This window comes from Anabrus simplex, chromosome 2, assembly GCF_040414725.1.
Source record: "Anabrus simplex isolate iqAnaSimp1 chromosome 2, ASM4041472v1, whole genome shotgun sequence".
In the NCBI taxonomy this organism is placed as follows: Eukaryota; Metazoa; Arthropoda; class Insecta; order Orthoptera; family Tettigoniidae; genus Anabrus; species Anabrus simplex.
In genome coordinates this window covers 54643859-54658658 of record NC_090266.1, presented here as the reverse complement: position 1 = coordinate 54658658, position 14800 = coordinate 54643859, and the positions used below count along the sequence as shown (strand labels likewise).

At 35.9% G+C, this 14800-nt stretch overlaps 1 pseudogene; it reads right to left on the bottom strand.

Moving 5' to 3' along the window:
* Window positions 1-5576: 5576 nt before the first annotated feature.
* Window positions 5577-6593, bottom strand: LOC136864928 (large ribosomal subunit protein uL24m-like; annotated as a pseudogene).
* Window positions 6594-14800: the final 8207 nt, after the last annotated feature.

Sequence of the window (14800 nt, the reverse complement as noted above, 5' to 3'; positions counted from 1 at the left end):
AATTGTGCAGGTCATATCAATGTATCAATGCATGTCATGAACTCCAGAGAATCCGAAGCAGTGTGCGCTTATACAGAATCTTGTTAATTTTTTTTTCATTACTGGACAATAGTTCAAATATAGTCCGGAAATTTGTGTGCATAACTATTTGAACGTGTATCTTCAGTGTAGACTGATGTGCCTTTCAGCCTCTGTCAATTAATTAAACACTTCCACAGTTTGCTATTTGCAACTGGCTCTGTGGCCTCGTGAAGTTCCACGCCTCTTACCTTTATATAATTAAAAGCTGAGTCTAATTATCGTCGCCTTGATTTGCATCCGCTTCTTTTAGCTTACCTTACTCTCCATTATTCAACTCTTCATTATTTTCCTAGGTAACCTATCATCCTCCATTCGCCCCACATGAGTCCACCAGGAAGCCGATACGTACCCACAGCTTTATCCGTCTAGCTCATCCATAATTCAGACATTCTCTTCTCATTACGAGCTCTCTACTCTCTTACCGCCAGCTTATGAGTCCAGTACAACAAAGTTGATCTGAAATCAGACCTATGTGAGAGCTGACTGCTCCAGTTTTATATTTCCAACCTCACATTCATGCCTACTAACATCACTGGCATACTATCTGCACGTCTTTCAGTGTTGAAAACAAAGTGCGACGAAAAACATAAATTAAAACAATTACCTCAATAGTGCCGAAAGCTGAAGGGCTAAAGAGCCCGGACAACTTTGGATAGCTCTATCAAACTAAAAAACAAATTTAGAAAATCATTTCCAGCCTAAATGCAGTTCCAGAAAAACAGCTGAAATCGCTTGTTTCTTTACTTGTTTTCTTTTTAACTCAAATCCCAGCCAAATTAACTTAGTTATATAATTCTTTCTGTAACGTGTTCCTTGGTTCAATACCGTCAGGCGTTTTTCAATTTTTGGAAAAGGTCCACACCGAATGTTGTTATAATGGCTTAAGTGAAACTCTGCATTGTTTCACATTAGCACTTGTAGTGGCAGAATAAGGCAAACTACTAATCTAATCGACCGCATAACGATGATTATTTTTAGGAATAATTAAAGACCCTGTTCTCATACTTAATTGTATTTTACTTTCCTAAAATACACAGCTCATATCCCTAGGATATTTTCAATATTGAGTTGCTCGCCTGAAGCGCTAGAAGTGTGGAATTTTCTAGTATCCTCAAGAAGTGTAGGTGTTCATGTTGTTAGCGTCAGTGCTATTTTTGTGTGTGAAGAGGTGTTGGTACTCATCATGTAGGTGTTATTACTGCAACTTCTACACTTCGAACATACTCCAATACACCCTCGTCACCACCATGCACTTCTTTCTCTCGCAGGTTTTTCTTTTCTTTTTCAAAAGTGCCCATCAGTCTGGCCAGCCATTATCAGAATCTGCTTCCTTTTGACCCCATGAATCTTTGGTCCTTGTTTCCTGATCCCCTTCACAACGTGTATTTTCGGTAATATTTTTTGTGTTTTACAAGAGCAGAAGTGAAAAATGAAAATCCACAGCCTTTTTCCAGTCATTCGATCGAGTCAGGAATGGAATAAATGAAGCCCCCATCTAGCGGCGAGGATAGGAATTGTGCCGGCTGCCGAAGCCTGTCGCACTCCTCTGGGGCAATGATTAATGAATGACAGATTAAATGATATTGGAGAGTGTTGCTCGAATGAAATATGACAGGAAAAACCGGAGTACCCGGAGAAAAACCTATCCCAGCCTCGCTTCGTCCAGCACAAATCTCACATGGAATGACCGGGATTTGAATCACGGAACCCAGTGGTGAGCGGCCGGCGCGCTGCCGCCTGAGCCACGGAGGCTTTTAATAGCACAAGGAGATTTGAAAATCTCTACTTCTTCAGCTTTCCTTATTTCGCTCACTGACATGAAGTAACTACTTATTTCACTCATTTTGAACAATGATTGCACTGATTACAGCTTACAGAAGATTTATTAAAAATTCACTTGAACACGAGAATGTTACAAAGGAGATATAGAACTGGTAATCTGACGATGGAAATAATCGGAAAGTGTACAACTTTGCAGGCTGCGTTACTAACCTATAGAGCCTATGAAACATGTAAACATACCAACTTGCGAAAATGAAACTCAAAGTTCAATTCGTTAACACAGTACCATCTGCTGGAATATTTTAATAATAATAATAATAATAATAATAATAATAATAATAATAATAATAATAATAATAATAATAATAATAATAATAATAATAATAATAATAATATGTTATTGGCTTTACGTCCCACTAACTACTTTTTCGGTTTCCGGAGACGCCAAGGTGCCGGAATTTAGTCCCTCAGGAGTACTTTTATGTGCCAGTAAATGTACTAGCACGAGGCTAACGTATTTGAGCACCTTCTAGCACCTAAACATCCGAGGTCTGTGATAGGTGGTGTTGGGGTAACGTGTTTGCCTCTTACACGGAAGACCCGGGTTCGATTCCCGCGCAGGTCAGGGACTTTTACCTGGATCTGATTGCACTATCGAGCAAGTTGACTAAGCGGTTAGGGTCGTGCAGCTGAGAGCTTGCTTTCGGGAGATAGTGGCTGCGAACCCTGGAGATGGTGTTCCGTGCTTTCCCGTTTTCACACCAGACGAATGCTGGGACTGTACCTTAATTTAGGCCACGGCGGCTTCCTTCCCACTCCTAGCCCTTTCTTACCCCATTATCGCCATATGACCTCTCTGTGTCGGTGCGATGTAAAGCAAATCTGCCAAATGCCATGTCGACTAGAACGTTGCACTTTCTGTCTTTGCATTTCCCAATAACCACATAACATTCCGCGGTGCTATTTGAGGACAGTAGCGGCAATTGGGAATAAGAAGTTGGGAGGGGGGGGGTGGAAAAAATGTACAGACAAGAAAATGTACCCGAGTTTGTGGGATATAGCGGGGGAGGGGGTTGTATACATCAAAACCGTAAAAAACCTACAAAATGGTAAGTTTTTTGATTTCGGCAGAGATACAGGTTGCCACAGAGTGTGGTAATAATGGATTTTTTTGAAATTTCGATTCATTACTGTGCAGGGAACAATATCACATATGCATTGCAATTAAATAGAAGTATAGCGTGATTGTACAATTAAAAATTATTTAGTATTTGACTAGACACTAAGAAACTAACAGACACTAAAGGGACTGGCAGACTGACGTATGCTCTCGGCAAGCCGGTGTCCATGACCTTGGCAAAAATAGTACCCCTGTTACCCTTCCTCACAGCACATGAAAAGTGCCCACTACTTGCTATGGTGCTATACAAATCGGTTAGCCGTGAGGCGTGTTTCTGCTAGTAATTTTGTTAATAATTACACAAAATATTTAGCTGACAATATAAGACAAGAGGGCTTGCACAGATTGCTTGTTAGAATAATTCCTAATTTCAGTCGGTAAAATGGAATAAAAATGTCACGTTTTCTCCACAAAGTGCCTCCCCCCCCCCTCGCCCCCTCCACTCTGATCGTCGCTACTGTTTGAGGATCCAAACTGCCTCCGGTCTGATAAGCTAACAGTTAACGACGAGGTTCGCCTTTGCTGGCGAGATGATGTGTTTACAGTGCACTGTGTCTTCTGGTATGGGCTAGAATAAATTTGTTACCTTCAATGATCTGTCTCAGTCTCATCCTTGGCTTTGACAATGACTGAGGTATGAGTGATGCTAGTAATACCATTCCTTATGCAGCCAGTCCCTGTTATGAATGGTTTCGAAAAATCGCTCATAGGGTCGGTTGGTGCATGCATTTCGGTTGGCTTGGCAGACTGATATGTAATAGCAACTTCTAGCTCGGCGAAGAAAGCAACGGGAAACTAGCTCGCTCCTCATTTCTCTAGTACGCCTCTTCAGTGGCGCCTAGGCTATTTATGACAGCGTTGGCGGAGCTATGGAGGATCAAACCAGCCTTCGGGCTGAACACCCAACATACAATGTACGTGCCAGTGGAGGGGATGGCCTCAGCATTCGGCCACCTGATCCTGAGATGACTATCTTAACAATCATGCGACTGTCCCTGCACGGTACGGCTATTGCTTATATTTGCAGATAAGGAGACGGCGTGATATCTAGTAACCGGTTATAAGAGCGAGATTCCTGGCTCGAGCAGTGGCAAAGTAGTTCTTACAGACAGTGGCATCTGCTGGTCCGGTGAAATATATGTGGAGTTTGAGAGAGTGGGAGGCGGCGGACGGCCAGTTAGATATTCCATATTATACTGCATAAGAGCTTGCTTTATTCTTTTATATTATTTTTCGAGAGGAAACGGAAGATCAAATATCTGACCATTTCTTCAAGTGGCTCTGTCTCACAGGGGACGTGAAACACGATTCGAACGAATAATGTGTTATAACTCTCCAAGATCTGAAACTCCGGCACAGGGAATGATTCTTTTATAGTATGTAAAGGAAATTTTATCCGCGAGCACATTAATTCCAGGATATTTTATAATCGCTTTATCAGAGCCACAATGGGGTGTAATCGGGCCCTGCTGACGGGAGATCTTTTTTAAAACGTCTTCTGTCCACAGGAGGATTTACACTGCCACATCTTCTTACAGAGTGACTTCTCTGTCTGCTAACAGTCGCAGGTGAATGGGTGAAGACAATACTCCTTCCTCCCAATCAAGGGTGACTTGCAACAGAAGAGTGAATGTTTGTTTATTGCGATCACTACCAGTACATCTCATTCATATCATCGTAAGCGACCATCATTCAACCAGCACCACATCCTCTTAACGGGGCTATTATTGTTATTATTATTACTATTATTATGTATCGACCTACTAACAATAAGAATCGCGTCTTCTCTGCCCAGTGCTTTGCCTGTGTTGCTCTTTTCTTTCCTCCGGCCGCGACTTTCCCGTCTTCAACTTTGGCAACAAACGTGAGATTCATTAGAACTATGAATCAAACTACTCGAAAGGACAAAATCAGAAACGAAGTAAACGAGAAGGCAGCTGGCAATAAGGTCCCTGTAACCAGTGTAATAAAAAGCGCAGACTTCAGTGGTATGGGCACGTTATGAGAAATGGAAAAAGATGATGATGATGATGATTCTTCAATCTATTAGTGAACACAGTGCACAGTGTGCCTCAAGACAGAAGATCCATTCATATAAACAATTACAAGCAACTTTGTAGAAATAAGTACCAAATTTATGACAATAGACAGGGAAGTAGTAGGTCATTCTGGACTGCACCATTAACACGAGCTTTTAGAACGGTGTTATGCGCCGCACGTGACAGGCTGGCAATTTAAATGACAAAATGACAGATTTGTATTCGATGTATGGACTCGCCGAATTTACAGTAACACGGCAGGATCAAGACATATGTCTGTACGTGGATTGTTTTTCCAATAAGCATGTTCCAGGGAAATAATTATTCCGGTAGTTACATGAACGGCTGCGAAATACAGGAGAAAGGATGTGGCTGAGAGGCTAATGTCCAATCTGTTGTCCTCGAAGAGCGTGTAATGTGACTGCCCAGATTCTACAAGTTTTTTGAACTCTATAAAAATAATCTTTATTAATCTACACATCTTACACTAAACATTAATACCAGTATGTTTTAGCAGGAGTTCCTTACTCTTTAATTCCCATATGCTCCATTATGACCATCTCAAATGTCTTCATTTTGGGCTCAAATGTGATTTTAGAAAGGTCATCTTGGAGAGTGTCCTTTGCAGTAGCTTTATAAGAAGATTTTGTCTTGTAATTCATAGCCTTTTTTGCAAGTTCAGGGATTGGAATGATCCTTCTACTCCTGTTGGAAACTCGAACCTTCTCGCCAGTTTCTGCGAACCCCCACTCTTCTGTTGTGGGTTGCAGATAAGAAGGATCAACCAGTGCGACCTGGGGTGTAACAAGCGAAGGAGCTTCTGATTTTACTTGAATTCCGGGAAAGTTCTTGTCTCTTCCAATAGTTCGTAAGTGGCAATTCAGGCCTTCAACAATCACCCAGTTTCATTCCTGAATAACTTGCATAACAATTCCTCGCTTCCCCTTGTCACGGCCGACTAACACTTCAACTCTGTCTCCTCTGAAGAAGCCCCAGTCCTTAATTGGTTCTAAAAATAATTTCTGCCTTATAGATTGAGGTTGATTTTGTTGGCAAAACTGAGCTGTCCATGGGCGATTAGTGGTAAACCTAAACCTCTTCTTAGCTACTTCTCTGGGAAGATGCTGAGGAAATCCCCTTGCAGCACGCCAATATAATTGTTCCATGCTCCTCTTGATGTACTTTGTACGATTCTGGAAGACTGCTAATTTTTTTGCTGTTGGTTTTACGTCGCACCGACACAGATAAGTCTTATGGCGACGATGGGATAGGAAAGGCCTAGGAGTTGGAAGGAGGCGGCCGTGGCCTTCATTAAGGTGCCTGGTGTGAAAATGAGAAACCACGGAAAACCATTTTGAGGGCTGCAGACAGTGGGATTCGAACCCACTATCTCCCGGATGCAAGCTCACAGCTGCGCGCCGCTAACCGCACGGCTAACTCGCCCGATCAGGAAGGTTGGAAGACTGCTTTGTCATATCTGACACACGGCACAGAAGGGATGTACACCTCATTTTCTCAGTTTATCTTCCTTTTATTCGTCACTAGTAAATAAATAATATAAATATACACATAATGTGATAGAACAAAATTTTAAGTTAGAACTAGATCCTTTTTCACTTCATTTTTCACAAGTCGGCGTCTGTATACTTGTATGCAAGCAGCAGGTGGCCACTTTGAGTGTCTCCTGTATTGGTAAGCATCTCTACCATTACTTCAAGAGAACTGGAACGGTAACTCGGAATGATACGTGCTATAGGCTATTGGAACGTGGGTTCATGTAGGATTTTCTCTTTGTTCGTGTGCTTGGCGACGTGGGTTCCATATATTACGATACGTCCTGTATATGTCGTTGCGCCTAGAGTAGTATAGGGGCCCATCCAGGACAATTCCGGCATTCACCGGCATGCCGATTTACAACACATAATTGTTTCCTATTGTCTTCAATGGGCCCCACGAAAAAAATATAAATAACAGTTATTTAACACTATTTTTATTATTTTTTCCTATTGTCCTAACTGGGTCCTGACGAAAAAACTGTTTAAATACCTATAATTTAACCTAAGTTTGGTCCTCGGAAAAATATAAAATACCCATAATTTTTTTCCTATTTGTCCTAACACATATTTTTTTTCCTATTGTCCTCAATAAGCCCACGAAAGAAATAACACTATTTTTATTATTTTTTCTTTTTGTCCCAAACGCGCCCCAACGAAAAAAAAGGTTTAAATACCTAAAATGGTGAAAAAACTGTTTAAATACCCATAATTTGTCCTAAGTGTGCCCCTCGAAAAAATATAAAATAACAATCATTTAAGACTATTATTATTACCCGATTTGTCTTGAAAGACAAATATATTAACATTATTATTTTCGTATTTGTTCTTAATACAACCCCTGCAAAATAAAAATATAAAAGAAAGATTTTGAATTAATTATTCTCCTTCTCGCGTTTTCTAAGAAACTTAAACTAAGGATGAAAAACATACAGCAATCAACTCTAGAATGCTTTTTAATTTTTTATTCATTTATATAGCTTAAAATTTTTCTGTAATTAGTCTATGCTGAGCATCGAAGATTAGGTTCTTCTTTCCATACATGATTACATACATGGATGTATTACCAGGAATAGGTGCATTAAATGTTGCACACAACTTCATACTTGTTTTTGTAGCAATTATAACATTTCTTCATTTACTCATGTTAATAACATAAACAGGATATGATTTAATATACTGACGAGGACTAATACTAACATCTGTGCTTAACTGAGTTATTCTCTTGAAATCTGTAAATGCGTCGTAAGCTTTTAAGAATTTTCCTGGAGGGTCAGATAGGTACGAACAATTTTCAGCTCCCCTCATTTCGGCTACTTTTTAATTTCCTTAATATTTTTCATCTTTTATTAACATTTATTACAGTAGAATTATAATTTACCCTTATTTAATTTCCACTCCAGTCCACGATTTGTCTTACATTTTACTTATTTTTACCACTAAATATTTTGTAATCTACCTATTTTTTAAACATGTTCTAAAACCTGTCTCTATATTAAATGTTTTTTGCCCCTAATAAATGGTATCCGAAAATAAGAACTCTGCTACTACTAATAAATACTCTATTACGGAGTTACTTGGGAATAAAATTAAACCCACAGACGAACGATTTGGATTATGGCTACTAACAGAAAATATGCATAACAATAATTTGGTTACCAACATTGGAGACATTAATTATGTACAAGGAGAACAAAAATTACAACAACTTAAACCAATTACAGATCCATTTTACGACAATATTATGGTAGTTAAAATAACAGATTCTTTGCATTGCGAAGGAGATTTAAAAAATGGAAAATTCTTATTTAAAAAATCTGCATGTGGATCTTTTAATAGTTTTCTTAGATCTTGCTTTTCTAATTTTAAGTTAGCTGGACATGGTGTTAAAGCTAAACTTCCGTATTTACTAAATTCTTCTTCTAAAACAAATAACATAGTTAATGGAGTAAAGCAAATCGCGAAACAAGACATGGATATAATAAATAGCAAATATAACAAGCCAATTATTATGCCATATAAGATAGAACTAGCAGATGTAAAATTAGAAACTCTTTTACGCGAACTGCCGAAAATACTAGAAGAATTAAATAAGGAGCACTACTATTTGTTAGACTTAGATATAACACAAGATTTGTCTGGAATTTTTAATAAAGAAGAAATGATCGAATATCTAACTAATAATTATAATTTTCGAAAGGAAGGAGAATATAAAAAAGATTGTAATATAACTGTTAACAACGATAAAACGGTAGGAAAAGATTGTCTAACATGGATTAACTGTAATTCTAGAGTTAAAGTTTATAACAAATTTATATGCCAATTAACAAGTCCTGGAGTTAGTAAACAATTAGGAAACCATATTATAGATTTTTTAAATTGTCCAGATAAAAGATTAAAAGATACATTTACATCTAACTTAGCAAAGGAGAATGGAATAACAAGATTAGAAGCAACAATTTATAATTATATTAATCCAGAATTCCAAAACAAACAAGAATTTAATCCAATAAAAGATTGTTTAAATTTAATACGGTATAATAGAAAATATTTCTATAATGCTCCATTTTATTCTGTTCCACACTCTAAAATGTGGATAAAATTAACAGATTGTTTATTAAACAGTTGTTGTGTTGTTTCTAAAAACTTGTTACAATATGCATACTGGGGAAATATAAATACAAAAAATTAACTGGAATACAAATTAAATTACCAGAAAAACCAGAGGATAGAAACAAGCTTATAAATTATGTATTATCGGCTTTTAGTTATAACATGTTACCAATTAATTACTTAGAAATTTTAGAAGATGCAGAAGATAATAATAATGTGTCTATAATCCAAAAATCTTATGTTAAAGCTGGAGAAACTTATTTTTCCAAATCGAATACTCTTTATTCTTCTTTAGATAAAAATATCGATATCGAAGTATTAGGATTAATTAAAACTAAGAATGTTATGCCTTTAGTTTTAAGAAAGAGAACTAATATTACACATAAACTATTTCCTTATAAATTTAAAGAAGTAAAACCAATTAATAATGCTTACTTAACATCCACAAAGAAAAGAGAACAAGAATTGGAAGAAATAAAGTTACAAGAGAGAAAATTAGAATATTTAAATAAAACGAAAGCTATACAAGAAGATTATAAAACAGCATTAGAAAAGGAACAAAAGATTAAGCAAACAGAAGACGAAATACGGAATTACTTTAGACAAAATTGGGATAATTTACAAACATTTGGGAATTATAATTTACATGCATTTTTAGTACATGGAAGAGGAAAATATACTTATGTTGGTGCATTATGCGAAAGAAAAGTCGGTAAAGATGTTTATTTTATTAAGGGTGCATTTAAAAATACATTAATAAATATCTCTAAAGAAAGATTTAGAAATAATTTATTATCCAGCACAGAATCCTTTTATGGAAATAGAAATGGATGGTATTAAAACGTACAATGGAAATAGTTTCCCAATATAAAAAACTATAAAACCTTAGATTCTTTCCAGTCTAAAATTAATTTAGAATACTCCGAAGACACCAAGGAACAAATAGATAATTCGAAAATGGGTAGTATAACTGGAAAAATAAAACCAATAGATTGTAAAAGACTCGAAAGCTTAGAAGAAGGTTTAGAATTAATTATTTCCAACTTATCTGTAATAAGCTATAGAGGAAAAGAGAGATATATATTTAAATTCGAAAACATTGCAGATTGTTACATGTCCAGTTATTGGATGGAGAAAGAAATGCAAGATAAAAAGAAAGATTTAAATTTTAAGTTAAAAGTTAAGTTGGATAAAATAAAAACGACACCAAATAAACATAAAGAGAGATTAGCGTTTATTGCTTAATTTTTTATCTTTACAATCTAAATTTAGCAATTAACAGTAACAACTTGGAATGTTTCTGGAATTTTTATTTTTTTATCTTTACAATAATCCAACATAAATTTAGGATATTCTTTACATGCTAATCCAGATATACTCCTAATAAAACTCTATATAATTACTTCCAAAATAATTGTAACAAGTTTTTAGAAACAACACAACAACTGTTTAATAAACAATCTGTTAATTTTATCCACATTTTAGAGTGTGGAACAGAATAAAATGGAGCATTATAGAAATATTTTCTATTATACCGTATTAAATTTAAACAATCTTTTATTGGATTAAATTCTTGTTTGTTTTGGAATTCTGGATTAATATAATTATAAATTGTTGCTTCTAATCTTGTTATTCCATTCTCCTTTGCTAAGTTAGATGTAAATGTATCTTTTAATCTTTTATCTGGACAATTTAAAAAATCTATAATATGGTTTCCTAATTGTTTACTAACTCCAGGACTTGTTAATTGGCATATAAATTTGTTATAAACTTTAACTCTAGAATTACAGTTAATCCATGTTAGACAATCTTTTCCTACCGTTTTATCGTTGTTAACAGTTATATTACAATCTTTTTTATATTCTCCTTCCTTTCGAAAATTATAATTATTAGTTAGATATTCGATCATTTCTTCTTTATTAAAAATTCCAGACAAATCTTGTGTTATATCTAAGTCTAACAAATAGTAGTGCTCCTTATTTAATTCTTCTAGTATTTTCGGCAGTTCGCGTAAAAGAGTTTCTAATTTTACATCTGCTAGTTCTATCTTATATGGCATAATAATTGGCTTGTTATATTTGCTATTTATTATATCCATGTCTTGTTTCGCGATTTGCTTTACTCCATTAACTATGTTATTTGTTTTAGAAGAAGAATTTAGTAAATACGGAAGTTTAGCTTTAACACCATGTCCAGCTAACTTAAAATTAGAAAAGCAAGATCTAAGAAAACTATTAAAAGATCCACATGCAGATTTTTTTAAATAATAATTTTCCATTTTTAAAATCTCCTTCGCAATGCAAAGAATCTGTTATTTTAACTACCATACTATTGTCGCAAAATGGATCTGTAATTGGTTTAAGTTGTTGTAATTTTTGTTCTCCTTGTACATAATTAATGTCTCCAATGTTGGTAACCAAATTATTGTTATGCATATTTTCTGTTAGTAGCCATAATCCAAATCGTTCGTCTGTGGGTTTAATTTTATTCCCAAGTAACTCCGTAATAGAGTATTTATTAGTAGTAGCAGAGTTCTTATTTTCGGATACCATTTATTAGGGGCAAAAACATTTAATATAGAGACAGGTTTTAGAACATGTTTAAAAAATAGGTAGATTACAAAATATTTAGTGGTAAAAATAAGTAAAATGTAAGACAAATCGTGGACTGGAGTGGAAATTAAATAAGGGTAAATTATAATTCTACTGTAATAAATGTTAATAAAAGATGAAAAATATTAAGGAAATTAAAAAGTAGCCGAAATGAGGGGAGCTGAAAATTGTTCGTACCTATCTGACCCTCCAGGAAAATTCTTAAAAGCTTACGACGCATTTACAGATTTCAAGAGAATAACTCAGTTAAGCACAGATGTTAGTATTAGTCCTCGTCAGTATATTAAATCATATCCTGTTTATGTTATTAACATGAGTAAATGAAGAAATGTTATAATTGCTACAAAAACAAGTATGAAGTTGTGTGCAACATTTAATGCACCTATTCCTGGTAATACATCCATGTATGTAATCATGTATGGAAAGAAGAACCTAATCTTCGATGCTCAGCATAGACTAATTACAGAAAAATTTTAAGCTATATAAATGAATAAAAAACTAAAAAGCATTCTAGAGTTGATTGCTGTATGTTTTTCATCCTTAGTTAAGTTTCTTAGAAAACGCGAGAAGGAGAATAATTAATTCAAAATCTTTCTTTTATATTTTTATTTTGCAGGGGTTGTATTAATAACAAATACGAAAATAATAATAATGTTAATATATTTGTCTTTCAAGACAAATTGGGTAATAATAATAGTCTTAAATGATTGTTATTTTATATTTTTTCGAGGGGCACACTTAGGACAAATTATAGGTATTTAAACAGTTTTTTCACCATTTTAGGTATTTAAATCTTTTTTTTTCGTTGGGGCGCGTTTGGGACAAAAAGAAACATAATAAAAATAGTGTTTTTTTTCGTGGGCTTATTGACGACAATAGGAAAAAAATTATGTGTTAGGGCAAATAGGAAAAAAATTATGGGTATTTTATATTTTTTCCGAGGACCAAACTTAGGTTAAATTATAGGTATTTAAACAGTTTTTTCGTCAGGACCCAGTTAGGACAATAGGAAAAAATAATAAAAATAGTGTTAAATAACTGTTATTTATATTTTTTTTCGTGGGGGCCCATTGAAGACAATAGGAAAAAAATTATGTGTTGTAAATCGGCATGCCGGTGAATGCCGGAATTGTCCCTATACTACTGCCTAGAAATACCTCTGTGTGATATATTTCAGCTTTGGACTCTGAATAGAAATGTTCTGTCATCTAAGATCGAGTAATTCATGGAGTACCAAATCAACGAAATTTCGTTGTAAGTCGATATAGTAGCGCTCATACGTGTGTTGACAACGACGTGTGTTGCAATAGTTTTATTAACAACACCGATTTGCCTCTTGTACAACACATAACACAAAATATGAACAACAGGAAACATACACTAACATTTTCGGAGCAGAATATTGTTTGTAGGAAAATTAAATTTTGAAATTCAAAGCTCGTACATATTTTGACAAAATATTTTTGGGCAATTAAATCAAACCATTTTGAAGCTGTTAAAGAACTCCGCTATATTTGTATGCGATTCTTCCCCACACGTGTGTCCAACAGCTCCCACATGTGTTCTATTGGATTTAAATCCGAACTTTGACTTGGCCATGGCAAAACACTGATCTTCTTTTGCACATAATCTGTTACACATTTACATCGACGTTTGGGATCACTATCATGTAGAGAACACCATTGTCGAGGCATATTCCTCTAGCATATGCTTGTCCAAAACATCCTTGCAGTCAGGACCCTTCATTATACCATCGATGCGCACTAATGGAGCCCATAGCGGAGAAACATCCTCAGACCATGACGGTTCCATCTCTATGTTTTAGAGTAGGAACCTCGTAGCATGGAAGGTATATTATATTTCTAGGGTGGCACACATACTGAATAGCATGAGTTGACATCATATTAAATTTGATTTCATTGCTCCATAATACCATAGACAACTCCTGCTGTGTCGAGTTACGTTGTTCTTTTGCAAAGGCAAATATCCTTTTTCTGTTGCGGGCTCTTTTTTTTTTGCTAGTTGCTTTACGTCGCCGGGACACAGATAGGTCTTATGACGACGATAGGAAGGAAAGGGCCGTGGCCTTAATTAAGGTACAGCCCCAGCATTTGCCTGGTGTGAAAATGGGAAACCACGGAAAACCATTTTCAGGGCTGCCGACAGTGGGGTTCGAACCTACTATCTCCCGAATACTGGGCGTGCTCTTATGAAAAGTTTCCTGGAAGGGCGGTGAGTTAACAAATCATGATTTTTTAACCTACGTTTTACAGTAGATAGATACATGACATCTACTCCATAATTCCGCCTCAGATCAGCAGTGATATGTGAGGCTGTCTCTCCAGGGTCCGCTACTCATTGCTTTCTAGTTAGCCTATCTATTCTGTTGGTTGTTTTTTGAGGTCGACCTTACCGTGGTTTATTGTGCACATGACAAGGTACTGGGTACAGTATTTTCCGAACATATACCAGTTGTCTTGATACAGTATGTTAAATGTGAGAACAACCTATTCCTGAGGTCTCCCCTCCTGCAAGACACATATTACTACCTTCCTAAACTCTGTGGAGTACTATGTACGTTTAGGAGGTGGCATTGGTCTAGTCAATAATGTTCAATTACAGTACACTACAACACATAGAAATTCACAATTGAGAATGAAATATCCAAACTGTTGTTGTCAAAATATTTTTGAACATTCACTGCTGTGATAATGCCCATTAGAAAACACTTACTGTACATGGATTTGTTGACTTTGCTGCGTTGTAATTAGCAACCCCCTTCCACCCTTACGCACTGTATTTGTGCTACCTAGACCCAACATTTTACGTATCTCTTCTCCTAGCCCCTGTGCTTCAGGTGTTTCTTCCCCTAGACCCTATGTTTTACATACCTCTTCCCCTAGCCGCCCTTATATTGCTTACACATCTTCCCTAGCCCTT